Below are 18470 nucleotides of genomic sequence, written 5' to 3'. Positions count from 1 at the left end.
GGTAATGAAAAGGTGAACAATTATGGTGCAAAAGAAAGAAAATGAGCCAAACCAGGATCCCTGGTAGAGTTGCAGTGCAAAGACTGGGGCTAATTGTGTGGTCTCAGCCTCACTGGGCTGTTCTCACCTGTAAGACCAAGATAAGAGCACTCATTTACTTCTGGGGTTGTTGTGAAGATAGCAGACAATCTTAGTGCACCTGCCACTTAAGATCAGTTCAGTGAAATTATTACCTTTCACAGGTGTGTCTTTGGAAAATCACTTCCCCTTCCTGGATCTCAGTTTCCTTTTCTAGGAAAACAACATGTTTGGACTCAGCGACTGCTAAACTGTCTCCCAAATCTCGAGCTCCCTCAGTCTGGGATCGTGCCTTTTATGAAAATAGCTCGGACTGGAGCTCAGGTTGGAATTCTCCCTTTGGTTGCTTCCTAGCTGTGTGTCCTAGTAAGAGCTAAAAATTTCGAATTCCCCACATCTGTATAACAGGGATACATAACATGTAGATTATTAGAAAGGGAAGGCATGTGAGAATTAAGTGAGGTCGGTGTCCAGTACCCACTAAATTGTAAAACTTCTCAAAGGCAGGGACGCATCTGTTTTACATATTTACAGAATGTCATACGTTGAAGTACGGGGCTTGGCCACGGGGTTAGAACATTTCTGTCAAGAGTAAGGAACCAGACACAAAGCAAGCAATCAAGAATTGTAACCATGCAATATTCTTAATATTTCTTACACTCGCCTACAACAGTCCTGGTGTTTAGTAAACTAACACACACACCCATCTGGGGTTGCGGCGAGTCCGCCTAGGTGAGCTCCGCAAGGTGAGTCCCCAGAGCCGGGAACTCGCAGCCTGAGCAGTCGCAGCCTAGCCGGTCTTGGGTCCGCGCTCCTCCCGCCCTGCCCAGCTCTGCCGGCGGAGGTGCCGGCCAATCCCACGACCGGTTCAAAGGGCCAATCAGGCCGCGCTTTACAGGGGCCGCGCCAGCGGCGGCGGGGCCGCGCGCGAGGCGGGGCTGCAGCCGACCCGGGGACCGCCCTGCCCAGGCGCAGTGGGGCTCGGCGCGGCTACGTGCAGAATCTCTCTAGCTAAAATGTAATTTCAGATTGGACAAGTACTGTAAGTGACCCGCCTCTCAGTCCCACGTGGGCGCCGGGGGCTTTTGCTGGCGCGCAGGCTCTTAGCGCTTCTCCAACCCGGCCCGGCCCTTCCCTCCCTTTTCCCGCAGTGGTTGCCTCCTCCTGCCCTTCCTCCTCCTCCCCTTCCTCCTCCTCTGGCCGCTTAGTCTCACACCCGCCGGGCCGTTGCTCCCGAGACGTTGTTGAGTCCCCTGTGTCCTCTTCTGGGTGAGGCGTCCGGCCACTCAAGGGAAGGGAAGGGAAGGGTCGGCCTTGACTGTATCCCCAAGGCTGCCCGTTAGGTGTCTGGAACCCGTGCTGCTTCCTCTCCGATCAGTGCCCATTTAACTATATTCAGTTCTCTTTCTCTCCTCCGCTTACCCTTGTAGGGCATTTTCCCGGCATTTGAGGAGCCCTTAATTCAGGTCTGGCTACCGAAGGCATTTTTAGGCTAGTGTTGCTTGTAGCTTTAAACGCTTCCAGCACTTGTGATAATGTTTGAGGCACAGCTGAGTTTACATGAGATAATGCTGTTTGTTTACAGTTGTCCTGAGTAGAAAGGCCTAGGGATATCTTTCCATTTTTATCCGTTTCCTTTTTATTTAGAGATTGACAAGGGGCCGGGCGCGGTGGCTCACGCCTGTAATCCCAGCACTTTGGGAGGCCGAGACGGGCGGATCACGAGATCAGGAGAATCGAGACCATCCTGGCTAACACAGTGAAACCCCGTCTCTACTAAAAATACAAAAAATTAGCTGGGCGTGGTGGTGGGCGCCTTTAGTCCCAGCTGCTCGGGAGGCTGAGGCTGGAGAATGGCGTGAACCCAGGAGGCTAAGCTTGCAGTGAGCTGAGATCGTGCCACTGCACTCCAGCCTGGGAGACAGAGAGAGACTCCGCCTCAAAAAAAAAAAAAAAAAAAAAAAAAAATTGACAAGGTGCAAAATGGTGAATTTCCCTCATCTTGGGCTGTTTTCCACTAAAGCGCTTCTGTATCTTAACACAGATTTCTTCCCTGAAGAGTCAGTCATGACATGACCAAAGTCTGAAAAGCAGTTATCCTTAGGTTAAATTTTAAAGTATGAGACCAAGAGGGGTGAGGTGCTTATTCTTTTGAATTGTACATCATAATGAAAGAAGGGAGAGTCTTTTATTTTGTGGCTGTTATTTAAATGGTAGAGTTTTACGTTGTATAGTTTTTGCTTGCTTTTCCTCTTTTTTCCTATGATCCACCACGTGTATGTCCTGATTTTTTTCCTTTTTAACTTGCTTGCTGGATTTTCCAGCCAGATGACTGCCGCTTGGTCTTCTGGGAGTCTCCTGTTAATGGGGCCCTCATGCTTGGCTCTTGACCTGATGGCCACTGGCCTGGCTCTTGGAGGATCGCCTAGTGGGAGGCCCAGATCACTGTTATTAAGGATGATTTGGGGAACAGATCAGAGGGGGTCAGCTGGGCCTGGAGATCCATTTTGAGGGGGAGGGAGGTTGGGAGCCTGCCTGGCTGGATTTGGAAGTCAAAACATGTGTGCTGGGAGAAGGGCATAACCCCAGAGGGTGGAGAGCTGTGTCTTTCTGGATGAAATTAAGAAGTTTACTGGGAGGAGGCTGGGCCTTCCAGGCGGTGTTAGTTTTTGCTGTGGGCCTTGTCTTTTCCTGAAATTTGGTTCCCTTTCCCTAACCTTTCACTTATTAGTTTAAATAGTTCCCTTTACCTAACCTTTCACTTACTGATTTAAATAGTTTAAATCACAGTCAATTACCAGCTGGTTTTTAAAACAATTGAGGTAATGAATCTTGCCCTTAATCTCCTAGCCAGAGTGGAACCCGCTACCCCCACCCCCAAGGGGATTTGAAATGATTCTTTTACCAGAATGTGCTACAGAGATCACTTACTCTCTCACCCGCCCACCTTTTTATAATGGAGGGACATAGAATCAACCCAAGTGGTGTAAGAGATCATCCAAATCAGTTCTTCATGTAGTCATTTGTTCACTCATCTTGTCCTCATACTTTGGGCCCAGAATGGTTGTATCTCTGGGAAAGAGCAGATGAGTAAGACTTGGTCTCTGCTTTTAAGCTTTCATCCAGTTTGCTTCAGTCCACTTTGATGAGGGAGATTATGTGATAGTGAGATGAGTACAGTGAAAAGGTATGCAGAAGACTCCCAGGAGTTGAGAGAAGGGCAAATGGCTCAACATGGGGAAGCCAATTGGGGAGGACTTCCCGGGAGGGACTACTGGAGCTGAGTTCCAAAGCCTAAGTATCAGTGGGCTGGAGAAAGGGTAAGGGATTATATGAACCAGGAACAGCATGTGCAGAACTACGGAAGCATGGCACATGGTTGATTAGTATGGCTGTGCAGGAAAGGCTGAGGTGGAAAGTCACCCGACAGGAGGTTGGGGAGGGTGAAGGCCAGATCAGGAAGGGTCTGGTGAATCATCTTGGGGAGTTTGAAATATATCTCCAGGGCAAACAGCGATGCTCTCAGGTTTATGTTATAGAAAATTAATTCTGGCTGCAGTTTGGACAATGAATTGGATTGGTGAAGCCTGGATAGAGGTAATTGTAATATAGGTGCGAGAGGTGTTAGGGTGTATAGTTATGGGAATGGAGAGAGATTAGGAAAATAGAATGGTTAGGAATGTTATAAAGTTTTGGTGCCATAAAAGAAATAGCACTTAAATATCAAAGTTTCTTTTTTTCTTCTCAGCAAGGCAATTTACTTCTATAGAAGGATGTGCCCTCACAGATGGAGCAATGGTGAGCGCACACCTGGACAAGGGAGGGGAAGGGGGTCTTATTCCTGATGCATTGTGGCCCCTGCTGCTGTGTTGTTCACCTATTGGCTAGGGTTAGACTGCACAGGCTAAACTAATTACAGTTGGCTAATTTAAAGAGAGTGACGGGGTGACTGCTTTGGCGAGAAAAATGGTTATGGCAGAGCAGGAAATCAGAATGAGTCAGGGTGGAGAATGAGCAGGTAATCGGAATGAGTCAGTGAGTATGGGTGGAGCAGGGGATCGAAAAAGGTTGCTTTATGAGGAAGTTAAGTTTAAAAGTAGAAAATAATTGAACATACTGACATTCTTTGAAGAGAAATTTAGAGCTCATATCTAATGGAAATTAATTACTGATTGAGTGTAGGGATAAGAAGGAATGTAGTCCTCAGTAGGTGTTCTTGAGTGGGCTATTTTGTAGCAGCTTTAGTGAGGAATAATTGACATCCAATAAACTGTACCTATTGAGAGTGCCTAATTGGAGAAGTTTTGTTATATACATATATCTATGAAAACCATCATGACCATCAAAAGAACATACCTAATAACCCCAAAGATTGCTTGTACCCTTTTTAATTCCTCTTTGTATACCCTCTAAGGTAAAGTATATCTTAAATCTTTTGCCCATTTAAAAAAATGAGCTTTTTATTTTCTTTTTATTGAGCTTTGAGAATTCTTTATTCTTATTGTAAGTTCTTTATCACATGTAACTTGCAAATATTTTATCTTACTTTGATGCTTGTCTCTTAACAGTGTCTTTTGAAATCAGCATTAATTTTGATGAAGTCTAATTTATAATTTTGGTTAAATAAATGTTACCAATCTGATTTTTTATGGATCATGTTTTTTGTGTTTTATCTAAGATATCTTTGCTTAACCTAAGGTTTCAAATATTCCTCCTATTTTAAAAGAAGTTTTGTCATTTTGGTTTTATATTAAATCTGTGATCATTTTAAGATAATTTTTGTATAGGACATGAAATATGGAATCAAGTTTTTTTTGCATATGGCTATCCAGTGGTTCCAGCACCATTTGCTGAAAAGCCTATCTTCGTTGAATTGCCTTTGCACCTTTGTTCAAAAATCAATTTACCATGTATACATTGGGGCAATTTTGTGTTTTATTTTGTTCAATTGATCTCTTGTCTATTTTAATGCCAATACCACATAGTCTTGATAAATATAGCTTTGTAATAAGTACTGAAATCAGCTAGTATAAGTCCTTTAATTTTGTTCTTTTTAAAATTTGTTTTGATTATTCTAGTTTTTATTTCCATATGAATTTTATAATCATTTTGTCCATTTCAAAATAAAGGCCTATTTAGATCTTAACTGGAATTGTATTGAATGAATACATTAATTTGGGGGGAGAATTGACATTTGAAATACCAAGTCTTCTGACCCGTGGACACGTTATATCTGTTCATTTATTTAAGTCTTCCTTATTTCTCTAGGCAATATTTTGTAGCTCTCAATACATAGGTCTTACGCATCTTTGTTGGATTATCTGTAGGTATTTCCTATTTTTTGATGATATTGTAAATGATATTAAAATTTTATGTATTTTAAAAATTTAATTTCCAATTGTTTTCTTGCTACTGGTATATTGATTGTGTATCCTGAAATTTTGCTAACGTGTTTATTATTTCTAAGAGCTTTTTTGTAGATGCCATCAGATTTTCTATTTAGGTGATCCTGTCATCTATAAATAAAGATAGTTTTACTTCCTTTCCAATGAGGTTGCCTTTTATTTTCCTTGCTGTATTCCACTAGCCAGAACCATTGCTTTACATAGAACTGATGAGAGCTGACATCTTGCCTTCTTCCTGATCTGAGGGAGATGCATTCATTTTTTCATCATTAAGTATGATGCATGATTCTAGTTGTATATCTTTTGTAGATATGGTTTATCAGGTTTAGGAAGTTTCATTGTATTCCTACCTTACTGAGAATTTTTTAAAATTCTCAGTAAGGTATGTTGTAATTTTGTTGTTTTTCCTATGACTGTTGTGATCATTTTTTTTTTTTTGAAACGGAGTTTCACTCTTGTTGCCCAGGATGGAGTGCAATGGTGTGATCTCAGCTCACTGTAACCTCCACTTCCTGGGTTCAAGTGATTCTCTTGCCTCAGCTTCCCAAGCAGCTGGGATTACAGGCATGCGCCGCCACCGCACCCAGCCAATTTTTTTTTTTTCAGTAGAGATGGGTTTCTCCATGTTGGTCAGGCTAGTCTTGAACTCCTGACCTTAGGTCATCTGCTCGCCTCGGCCTCCCAAAGTGCTGGGATTACAGGTGTGAGCCACTGCGCCCGGCTGATCATTCGTATTTTTAAAAAAGATTCTTAATGTGTTGAATTACATTTATAGATTTTTTTTTTTCCAGTGTTAAATCTTGTGTTCCTGAGATAAACCCTATTGGTCAGGGCATATTATCCTTTTTTTTATATTGTTGAATTTTATTAGCTGAAGTTTGAAGAATTTTTGTATCCATCCTTATGATGGATATTGATCTACAGTTTTCTTATATGATCTAAATACCCGATCTCTCAGTAAATCTGGCCTCATAGAATGAATTAGGAAGTATTTCTTCCATTTTGATTTTTTCTGTAAGAGATTATGTAGAATTGGTATTTTTGTTTCTTAAATGTTATTTCAACACTTCACAATAGCAAAGACATGGAATCAATGTAAATGCCCGTCACTGGTAGATTGGATAAAGAAAATGTGGTACATATACACCATGGAATACTATCCAGCCACAAAAAGAACAAGATCATGTCCTTTACAGCAGCATGTATGGAGCAAGCTGGAGAACATTATCCTGAGCCAGCTAACACAGAAACAGAAAACCAAAAATACTGCATGTTCTCACAAGTGAGAGCTAAACAATGAAAAGAAATGGACACAAAGAGGGGAACAACAGACACTGAGATCTACTTGAGGGTTGGGGGTAGGAGGAAGGAGGATTAGAAAAAAATAATTTATTAATATAAAAAATGCAAATCTAAAGTATTTAAATAAAATTGAACTTTATTCAGCTTGTTGAAAGTTTAACCGAATCTTATTAAATAAGTTTTAAAAAATCCATTCACAATGCCAAAAAAAAAACCCTGTTTAGTAGGTTTCACTAGTGAAGCCATCAGAGCATGCAGTTGTTCTTTTGGGGGCAGGAGGCTAAATGCAAAGTCGTTTGATTACATACATATAGGACTATTCGGGTTATCCATTTCCTTTCCCTCCCAGCTTTATTGAGGTATGATTGACGAGTAAAAATTGTACATACTCAAGATGTGCAATGCAATTTGATATATGTTATGAAATGATTACCACAATCAAGCTAATTATATCCATCACCTCATGTAGTTACTCTTTTTTTGTGTGGTGAGAACACTTAAGATTTACTCTCTTAGCACATTTAAAGTATACAGTGAATTATCAACTGTAAGCACTATGTTGTACATTAGATCTCCAGAAATTTTTCTAATAACTGAAAGTTTGTATTCTTTGATGAACATCTCCCCATTTCCTCAATCCCTGGTAACTGCCATTCTCCTCTCTGTTTTTATGAGCTGACTTTTTTAGATTCTACATATAAGGGATATCATGCAGTGTTTCTTTCTGTCCTTGGCTTATTTCACTTAGCATGTTGTATTCCAGGTTCATCCGTGTTTTGGCAAACGGGAGGAATCTTTTTTGAGGCAGAATAATATTCCATTGCATATATATGTGTGACATTTTCATTATCCATTCACCCATCTATGGACATTAAAGTTGTTTTCATACCTTATTGTGAGTAATGCTGCAATGAACGTGGGAGTACAGCTATAACACCAAGTAGTGATTTTTCTTTGGGATATATATCCAGAAGTAAGATTACTGTATCATATGGTAGTTCTATTTTTATTATTTTGAGGAACTTCTGTACTGTTTGCCATAATGGCTGCACCAATTTACATTCCCACCAACAGTGTACAACAATTCCCTTTTCTCCATATTCTCATCAATACTTATTCTTTGACTTTTGATAATAGCTATCATAATAGGTGTGAAGTGATTTCTCATTGTGCTTTTGATTTACACTTTGCTGATGATTAGTCATGGGTGAGCATGTTTTCATATACCTATTAGGCATTTGTATGTCATCTTTGGGAAAATGTCTATTCAAGTTCTTTGCCCATTAAAAGAAATCAAGGTACTTATTTTGAGTTGTATACATTTTTAAAAATATATTTTGGATTTTAAGCCCTTATTGGGATATATGATTTGTAAATATTTTCTCTTTTAGAGGTTGCTTTTTCATGTTCTCGATTGTTTCCTTTACTGTGCAGAAACTTTGATGTAGCCTCACTTGTTTATTTTTGCTTTTATTGCCCATGGTTTTGATGTCATATCCAAAAAATCATTGCCAAGATCAATGTCGAGGAGTTTTTTGTCTATTTTCTTCTATGAGTTTTAAGGTTTCAGGTCTTAGGTTTACATCTGTAATCCATTTTGAGTTGATTTTTGTGTATAGTATAAAGGTTCAATTTCATTCTTTCACATGACTATCCAGTTTTTCCAACACCATTTATTGAAGAGACTTCCCTTTCCCCATTGTGTATTTTTGTTGCTTTTGTCAAAGAGTAGTTGATTGTATATGAGTAGTTTATTTCTGGGTTTTCTATTGGTTCCATTAGTGTATATGTCTCTTTTTATTCAAGCGCCATATTGTTATGATTATTATGACTTTGTAATATAATTTGAAATTGGAAAGTGTGATGTCTCCAGCTTTGTTCTTCATTCCCAAGATTGCTTTAGCTATTTGGAGTTTTTTATGGTTCCATATGAATTTTAGGATTGTTTTCTCTATTTTTTTGGAAAATGCCAGTGGTATTTTGATAGGAATTACTTTGAATCTGCAGATCACTTTGGGTAGTATGGTTATTTTAGCAATATTATTTCTACCAATCCATGAACGTGGATTTCTTTCCGTTTATTTGTGTCTTCTTCAGTTTCTTTCATCATAGGTTTATAGTTTTCAATAGACAGATCTTTCACCTCCTTGGTAAGTTTTGTCCTATTTTTCCCTTTTTGATGCCCTTCTAAGTGGGATTGTTAGTTTCTTTTTGGCATAGTTCATTGTTAGTGAATAGAAATGCAGCTGATTTTTGTATGTTGATTTTGTATTCTGCCGCTGTATTGAATTAATTTATTAGTTCTAGCAGTTTTTTTTTTTTTTTTTTTTGAGTCTTTGGGTGGTTTTCTACATATAACATCATGTCATCTGTAAACAGACAATTTTATGCCTTCCTTTCCAATTTGGATGCCTTTCATTTATTTTTCTTGTGTAGTTGCTCTAGCTAGGACTTCCAATACTGTGCTGAATAATAGTGGTAAGAGTGGGCATTCTCTCTTGTTCCTGAGCTTAAAGGAAAAGCTTTCAGCTTTTTAATGTTGAGTATCATATTGGCTTTGGGCTTGTCATATATGGTCTGTATAATGTGAGGTGGATTCCTTCTATATCTAATTTGTTGATAGTTTTTATTGTGAAAGTATGTTGAATTTTGTCAAATGTTTTTGCAGAATCTATTGAGATATAGTATTTTTATCCTTTGTTCTGTGAATGTAGTGTATCACATTTATTGATTTGCATATGTTGAGTCATCCTTGCATTACAAGGATAGTTACTTACTTGATTATGGTGAATGATCTTTTTAATGTGCTGTTGAATTTGGTTTGCTAGTATTTTATTGGGGATTTTTGCATCTGTCTTCATTGTGGATATTAGCCTGTAATTATCTTTTCTCATAATGTCCTTGTCTAGCTTTAGTTTAAGGGTAATGGTAATGTTGGCCTCATAAAATGAGTTTGGAAGTATTCCTTCCTCTTTAATTTTTTGTAAGAGTTCAAGAAGAATTGTATTAATTCTTTAAATGTTTGGTAGAATTTATACTCTACCCAATTCCCTGTGAGTTATGGGGCTTTCTACTCTGGCTGTTATGAATAGAACTCTTCCTGACCTTATGTGAAGCCCACTGATTTGTTCACTCTAATCCTTTTTGGTGCTTCTGCCTCAGATTGTTTTCACATATGGATGCATTGGTATGGATGATTAGTACTCTCCTGAATACTTGAGGAGTACCTTTGCAATTCTCTGGAATTCTTCTCTGCAGCTCTCTCCTCTCTTGCCCAAGATTCTAGCCTTTTTGTTCGCCACAGACTTTCGGCGCTGTCTCCTCAACTCAGGGAGACTGCTGGGCTTGGTGTGTGTTTGTCCTTCTTGTGCCACCATCTGCAGACATTTCCCAGGGATTAAACTTGAACCATTGAAGGACTTATTTCATTTTTTCCCATCTCTGTGTTATTACTCTGTTGCCTCATGTCCAATGTCATGAGAATCTTCGTTTTCTATTTTTCCCCCATTGTTTTAAGCTGGGAGGTAAATATGATTCCTGTTACTACATCTTGGCTGAAATTGGAAGCATTCAACTAGAATTTTTGAGGAAAATGTAAAGAAAGGACTACTCGAAGATATGAGGAAGGGATTTTTGAGGTACTCGGGTACCAGTAATAAAGGGGAACTTTTACCACTTCAGGGTGCTAAGAGCATGGTGAAGGAAGTATATCAGAGGGAAAAACATAAGATATACCTAAATTAGGATAATTTTCAATAAAAGAACTATTGAGTAAAGTGAGGGCAGCCTGAATGCCTGAACAAGAAGACTGTTACATCCTTAGACCCAAAAGCGTGAGGGAAGGACTGGTTACCAGAACCCAAAAGGAGAAATTGTGTGGAGAAGGCTGCCTGGAGAGTTATTTTGGCCCAAGAGAAGCAGCTGGCCCGGGCCAACTCTATGGGAAAGGAGGCCTGACCTTACTCTCCTCCTTCCTTTGAGGCTTCAGCTAGAGCTCTCCATTGCTGAAACCCAACTAAAAGACAGAGGATTAGAGAGTCTTGGAGATTCAGACTATTGTCCCCAGGACAGATAGCGGGGAGAGAAGCTGGAGAATGGATATGTAGTCGGGGAGGAATATACAGTGACGTGTATAGAGTGGGCTTAGGAAGGATAGGAAAACCAAATAAAAATTGTTCAGGCTAAATATATTACCAGTCCCTTAACTATCTAGATTTGGGGCTGAGCTACACTGAAATCCTTTGCAGACTAGGCTGGAGAGCTGAGTAGCTTGGATTCTGCTGAACAGGCTATGGGAGAGAGATTAAGAAAGGACTTGGTTACTGACTGGATATTGCAAGACAAAAATTGAGAAGAAGAAAAAAGTCTTTAAAATGAAGAATGAGGCCAAGCATGGTGGCTCATGCCTGTAATCTCAGAACTTTGGGAGGCCGAGGTGGGAGGATAGCTTGAGCCCAGGAATTCGAGACGAGCCTGGTCAACATGGCAAAACCCCATTTCTATAAAAAAATTTAAAATTATTGTGTCATGATGGTGCATACCTGTAGTCCCAGCTACTCGTGAGGCTGAGGTGGGAGAATCGCTTGAGCCCAGGAGGCTGAGGCTACAGTGAGCTATAATTGCATCACTGCACTCCAGCCTGGGTGGTAGAGTGAGACCCTGTCTCAAAAGTAAATAAGTAAATAAATAAATAAATAAATAAATAAATAAATAAAGAGTGACTTAGACAGATCAAACTCAATCTAGTTAACCAAATGTTGGGATTGTAGAATTATGTGGCAGCTTTGATATTTGAATAAGGCTATTTTCAGGATCTTTAAAAAACTGTCATGTGACATAGTAGAAAGAACATAGGGTTGAAATCCTTCTCTGTTATTCACTGACTCTTTGACCCTGGCAGGTGACCTAACTGCTCAGAACCTTGGTTTCCCATCTAAAAGTTGCAGAAAAGATTAGCAAGGCCATCTAATAAGTCACTGGCATCACATCTTGCACAGAGTAAATGTTCATAAGAAATTTATTGATGTAAGATGAGGGTTGGCTCAAAATATAAGTATGTCTAAGAAACATTTGGATTCATGTGAAGGTACATATTGATAAAACACAAATAACACTAATTCTAGTGAACCCTTAAGGGAAGAATAGTGTATTTGACAAGGATTACCTCTGAGTTCCCCTTCAAAGACAGTTTGTGAAGATGCCCCAGCTCCCTTTGCCTTCTCCCTTAAAGAGCAGATTATTTTTTATGTTAGTGTCATAGATACTTTGTTCCTATCTAGAACAACTTATCCTTGTCAGAGTGTGGATGCTGGGCTGAATGGGCCAGTGATGTGTCCCAGCATGTGTTGTATCCAGGGGACCTCCAGAAAGGTAGAGGGAAAAGGAAGACTTGCCATGTGCTTACCATGTGCAGCTAGCCCAGCTTATCTCATCTCCGTGCAGTGTCATGTGGAAACATGGGTAACTGAAGATCATTCTGATTAAATATGGTTAGTGCCTCTTAATGCTGCTGCTTCTCTTTTTCTTTCATTTCTCTTGATGCTGCTGCTTCTCTTTTCTGCATGTCATGGAGGAAAGTTACAGGAACTGCAAATGTATAGCATGGAGAAAAGAAGACCTTATAGGAGGTCATCAGAGTCATCTTAAAACATTTGAAAGGGTAGCCCATGTATAAGGGTGAAAAAGGCAGTTTGGATGATCCTTTGGGATAAAAATTAGGACTAGCGGGTAGAAGCTATACAAAGCACAGTTCAGCTGAATACAGAGAAGGTCTTCCTTCCTATTACTGTAATGGCTGCTCATTGAGAACATTCCGACAGCCCAGAGAGGGAAAGGCAAATGGCCTCGAAACCTCCACTGTATTTCTTTTTGCTGGATGTCATTGCAGTAAGCAGGTTTTGTGTGTCTTTCCTGAAATCTTTTATGATAGGTCTTTATACAGTACAGTGGTTCTCAAACTCTAGCATCCATCAGGATCACCTGGAGGCCTTTTTAAAGCACAGACTGCTGAACCCCACTGCAGTGCTTCTGAGTCATTGGAGCTGGAAGGGGGCCTGACTTTGAATTTCTACCAAGTTCCCTGGTGATACTAATGCTGCTACTCTTCTAGAGACCACCAATGGCCCTGTTAAAATTTGAGAAAATAAAACTTTGAGAACCACTGTATTGCATGAAGAAAATAGAGCTTTTGCTCTATTCTTTATTAAAAAATAATACCAGTGGGGTCATACTGTACCATCTAAGAACTTGCTTTTTTAGTTAGTAATATATAATTAGCAGCTTTCTTTTTTTCTCATGCTTTTTAACAACTACTGATGTATCAATTTTGGAAAGTCCCCAATTAATAATCATTTAATTTCCTTCTAGGCTGTTCGTGGATATGTTCTTGCATTTACATAAAAGGTTGTGGTGGATGTTTTGTGTATCTTTTGGTGAGCCAGTGCTTAAATTCTTAGATGATAAATTCTTAGAAGTTAAACTGTTGGGTAAAAGACTTGATTTTAAAAGTGGACAGATAATACTAAATTATTCTATTAGAGGTGGAATCACTTTTCTACGAAAAGTGTATGAAACTGCCTGTTTCTCCACACTTTTGCCAAGTGGGTATTATCAAAATTTTCAATTTCCTATTTGTTAGATGTAAAATTAGATCTTAGTGTTGTTTTGATTTATATTCCTACACTATTTGTGAGTTGAAAGATTCCTATGTATTTATTTTTCTGTGAACTGTAAGCTTGTATTCTTTGCATTATAGGTAGAGGGAACAGTATGAATAAAAGCACCAAGCCTTCCTTCGAATAGTTTCTAGTAGTTTTGTAGCACTGATGTATGAAGGTTGAGGTTAGGGAGAGAGGTCGGGAGCTAAGGTAAGAGAGGCAGGCAGGGGCCTGAGCTTAGAGGTCCTTGTGGGACAAATAAAGATACTGGGCTTTATTTCGGGCAGAAGAAGCATTGGTGCTGTTTAAGCTTGTACTTTAGCTAGTGGTACTTTTGACAGAGACATGTTTGTGGAATGGTCAAGTCTAATGTTTAATCTTCAAATAATTCATTCTTTAGGCCTTTCACCTTCGGCCTTAAAGCTATAAGACCAGAGCCAAGCATGGTGACTCATGTCTGTAATCCCAGCACTTTGGAAGGCCACGATGGGCAGATCACTTAAGGCCAGGAGTTCGAGACCATTCTGGGCAACATGGCAAAACCCTGTCTCTACTAAAAATACAAAAACAAATTAGCTGGGTATGGTGGTATGTGCCTGCAATCCCAGCTAGTTGGGAGTCTGAGGCAAGAGAATTGCTTGAAACCCGAGAGGCAGAGGCTACAGTGAGTGGAGCTTGCACTACTGCACTCCAGCATGGGTGACAGAGTGAGAAAAAAAAAAGCTACCAGACCAGTCTTCATAAACAGGTAAACATAAGAAGGGGCCAAAGACTTCAACCCATCTGTGGCTTGGCATTGTCTCTGAGGAGGGAATTTTGCATGATCACATGGAGAATGGATTTTGTTGCTTTACCTGATACTGTCCTCAGCTCCTCTTGAATTTGCTGAGATCTTGCAGCAGTCAGTAACATTGGTGGGTTCTTCTGTTGTTTTAATTTGAGTGACTTTCTGGGAAAAACTATGGATTTCGGCCAATATGCTAATGATAATAGCATTGCTTTGAGAGTCTGGTTCTGTAGAAAATCATTTCATAGTTAATTATGTCAGCAAATCAACAGAAACCTCTTGAAGAAGAAAGCAATGAGGGGAGAAACTGTATGTCTATGTTTAAATTATTCAGAACTCAAAGAGAGGTCAGGAATTCACATTTCAAAAGGAAGAATCTATGTAAGAAGAAATCACTAAATTTGCGTATCATTTCCCCATTATGGGCCTAGTTTTGTAATTGGCATATTAGGGATTAAAATGAAATAATTCTGCATTTAGAATTAGGAAATGAGTCCCCCCCACCTCCCCACCGCTATCACCCTTTCTGTCTCCAGGGTCCTGGCACAGGAATAAGACACTATCACATTTAAATGTCTGCATTTAGGGAACTTGGGATGTCCATTGGGTTTGTAGAAGATGGACTGACTCTGTTGATCCACTTGTTGGGTGGACCCTCTCTCCATCGTCCTTCTCTCCTCAGTGTGTGTTCCTATTTAAATGGGGTCCCCTGCTTGGGAGGGAGACTGCTCCAAAGAGGAGTGTGGTGCTTCAGCCACAAGCCACATAGAAGGCTTGCTCATAATGCTGCTAGAACTCTGCAGAGGAGGAAAATTTTTTTATGGTCTTTTTATTTTAAAAGATGTTTGACTATTTTATATATTCATAATCCTCTTCTCCACAACCCAGTAATTCCACTGACTACTACATTATAATGCATTGTACTCATACAAGGAAGGTAGGGGGCAGAGCATTTTCAGTTAATATCTAATGTTTTCCACAGTAGGATTTATCATGATATCAGGTAGTCTGTATTAACTGGATCATGGAGAAGACATTTCTAATGATCATCTGAGAAGGCTTTACAGGATAAACAGATTTGAAACTTCATTCTGTGTGTGCCCAGGACATAGGCAGCTTGGTTAGTGTGGAAAGCCAAGTCATTTCAGGGATGGTAGGAAGAGTTCAGCTCTGGCTGGTAACAAACCTGAACTTTTTTTTTTTTTTTTTTTTAAAGATTCTTGTTTTTTCAATATTGTACTTTAAGTTCCAGGATACATGTGCAGAACCTGCTTACATAGGTATACATTGTGCCATAGTGATTGCTGCACCTATTGACCGGTCCTCTAAGTTCCCTCCCCTCATCCCCCACCCCCAAAAAGGCCCTATTGTTGTTTTCCCCACCCTGTGTCCCATGTGAATCTCATTGTTCAGCTCTCACCTTATGAGTAGAACATGCAGTGTTTGGTTTTCTGTTCCTGTGTTAGTTTGCTGATGATGATGGCTTCCATTTTCATTCATGTCCCTGTGAAGGACATGACTCATTCCTTTTGTGCTGCATAGTATTCCATGGTATATATTGCCACATTTCTTTATCCAGTCTATCATTGATGGTATTTGTTTTGGTTCTATGACTTTGCTATTGAAACAGTTCTGCAAAAACATACATGTGCAAAGTGTCTTTATAGTAGAATAATTTATCTTTGGGTATATACCACACCCAGTAATGGGATTGCTGGGTCAAGTGGTATTTCTGGTTTCAGATCCTTGAGGAATCACCATACTGTCTTCCGCAATGGTTGAACTAATTCGTATTCCCACTAACAGTGTAAAAGCATTCCTGTTTCTCCACAGCCTCGCCAGCATCTGTTGTTTCTTGACTTTTTAATAATCACCACTCTGACTGGCATGCGATAGTATCTCATCTTGTTTTTGATTTGCATTTCTGTAATCATCAGTGATGTTGAGCTTTTAAAAATATGTTCGTTGGCTGCATAAATGATCTTTTGAGAAGTGTCTGTTTATATCCTTTGCCCACTTTTTGATGGGATTGTTTGTTTTGTCTTGCAAATTTGTTTAAGTTCCTTGTAACTTCTGGATATTAGTTCTTTGTCAGATGGGTAGATTGCAAAAATTTTCTCCTGTTCTGTAGGTTGCCTGTTCACTCTGCTGATAGTTTCTTTTGCTCTGCAGAAACTCTTTAGTTTAATTAGATCCCATCTGTCAATTTTGGCATTTTTTGCAATTGCTTTTGGCAAACCTGAACTTTAATATGGCTTTGTCCCTCTATGGGCTTTGTGACTATCAACAGGATATTGACTCTTTTAGCACTTCAGTTTCCTCTTGTAGATGGGAGAAACAACATATATTTTGGTAGGTGTTATAAATGTGGGTTCTCCTCTCCTTTTCTCTGTAAAGGGAATGGCTTGGTACGGCAACACAGGAAGGCATTATAAAGAAGTAAATGTGCTTTATTGGAACACAAGGTTGAACAGAACCCTTGGGAGGGAGTAAGCAAGGTTTTATGAAAGATGGTATGGGAGATCTGAAGTTTCATTTCTTTAAGGGGATGTTTGTTGGTGGAGTTTGGGGACGTCATTTGATGAGTCAGACTTTTCATCCATGATATCTTTAGGACTTGTTCTGTGCATTTGGCTTCAGCCAAGTTTGGATTTTATGTTTCCCTTGTGACTGCTGTTGGGCATTACCTGTGTGACTCTTGGAAGGTGATGGTTTCTGGCCACCATTGAAGATGGTTCACCATCCAAAACTGGCTCAGTTTGGATTCTTGTGGCTGCCACATTGTGAGGCATACATGGGGATTTGGTAGGTTCTGTCTTTTCTGCCTTTTGAAATCCAACTTTAAATTTAAAAAGATAGTCAACTTTTCTACTGTCTTTCTGATTTGATACCATGTCCCTCTTCCAGTCACCTCTTGTTAGTCTTTAAAAATGGGCTCAGTAAAGAGCATAAGGATTCCCAAAACTCTGAAAAATACTGAGTTTCTGACCTCGTTGGTCAGAACTGTTGGAACAGTAATGAAAGCAGTAAACTGGTACCTCCATTAACTCACTAACTTCTCTTCATTCTACGGAAAAAGGTGGAGTTGGTATGGGATGCCTCTTTCCTAAAGTATGGATGATCAGAATTCTGGTGGCAGCATGAAGCCACTTTACCACTATATGCAGTTTTACTAGGTGCATTAGGTTTTGCTTGAGGTATATAAATGAGGAATAACTTGAGTCATCACCATTTGATTTTCAAAATTCAGGTCTTTACATTAATCTTAGTATATTCAGGCTGCTACGAAAAAATACCATAAAAGTAGTGGCTAATTTGCAACACTTATTACAGTTCTGGAGACTGGGAAGTTTAAGATCAAGGCAGCGGCAGATTTGGTATCTGGTGAGGACTGTCTTCTGGGTTGCAGACTGCTGACTTGTTGCTGTGTCCTCACACGGTAGAAGGGGCAAGAGTCTTCCTTGGGCCTCTTTTATGAGGACACTAATCCTGTTCATGAGGGTTCATTTCTCATGACCTCATCATCTCCCAAAAGTCTCACTTTTTAGTACCGTCACCTTAGGGTTAGGTTTCAACACATACATTTTTGAAGGACACAAGCATTCAGACCGTAACATTAGACTGTCAGTTTGTTAAAATTAGAGATAATGTATTTTTCAGCCTCTTATTCCTAGCATCCTGGCATAGTGAAAGCACTTAATATTTGTTTGTTTGCTGGAAATCAAGCTTGTTAGATGTGGCGAGAATGACTAGGTATAGATAACACATATTAAAAGATGTGGGTGTCAGCAATTGCAAAAATGTGAAAACAACCCAAATGCCCATCAATCAATGAGTAAAGAAACTATGATACACACACACACACACACACACACACACACACACACACACACGATGGAATACTACTCAGCCGTGAAAAGGAATGAATTAATGGCATTCTCAGCAACCTGGATAGGATTGGAGACTATTATTCTAAGTGAAGTAACTTAGGAATGGAAAACCAAACATTGTATGTTCACACTCATAAGTGGGAGCTAAGCTATGAGGATGCAAAGGTGTAAAAATGACACAATGGACACTGGGGACTCAGTGGGAAAGAGTGGGAAGGGAGTGAGGGATAAAAGACTACAAAGTTCATTTTATACTGCTTGGGTGAGGAGTGCACCCAGATCTCACATATCACCACTAAAGAACTTACTCTTGTAACCAAACACCACCTGTTCCCCAAAAACCTATGGGAAT

At 39.7% G+C, this 18470-nt stretch overlaps 1 protein-coding gene across 5 annotated transcripts in view; it reads left to right on the top strand.

The window, feature by feature from the left end:
• Positions 1-1005: 1005 nt before the first annotated feature.
• Positions 1006-18470, top strand: part of FGGY (FGGY carbohydrate kinase domain containing) — a 457075-nt gene continuing 439610 nt past the window's right edge. For 2 of the 5 annotated variants that reach the window (XR_001886587.1, XM_017877242.1), the window contains exon 1: positions 1187-1347. The gene's annotated coding sequence lies outside the window, so the exon portion shown is untranslated. Of the gene's footprint in view, positions 1121-1165; positions 1348-18470 lie in introns of those variants that run through there. The other 3 variants (XM_017877238.1, XM_017877237.1, XR_001886588.1) reach the window with 3 other exon arrangements.

This window comes from Rhinopithecus bieti, unplaced genomic scaffold, assembly GCF_001698545.2.
Source record: "Rhinopithecus bieti isolate Rb0 unplaced genomic scaffold, ASM169854v2 scaffold_6380, whole genome shotgun sequence".
In the NCBI taxonomy this organism is placed as follows: domain Eukaryota; kingdom Metazoa; phylum Chordata; class Mammalia; order Primates; family Cercopithecidae; genus Rhinopithecus; species Rhinopithecus bieti.
The sequence above is the reverse complement of the archived record's forward strand: the minus strand, read 5'-3'. Positions and strand labels throughout refer to the sequence as shown.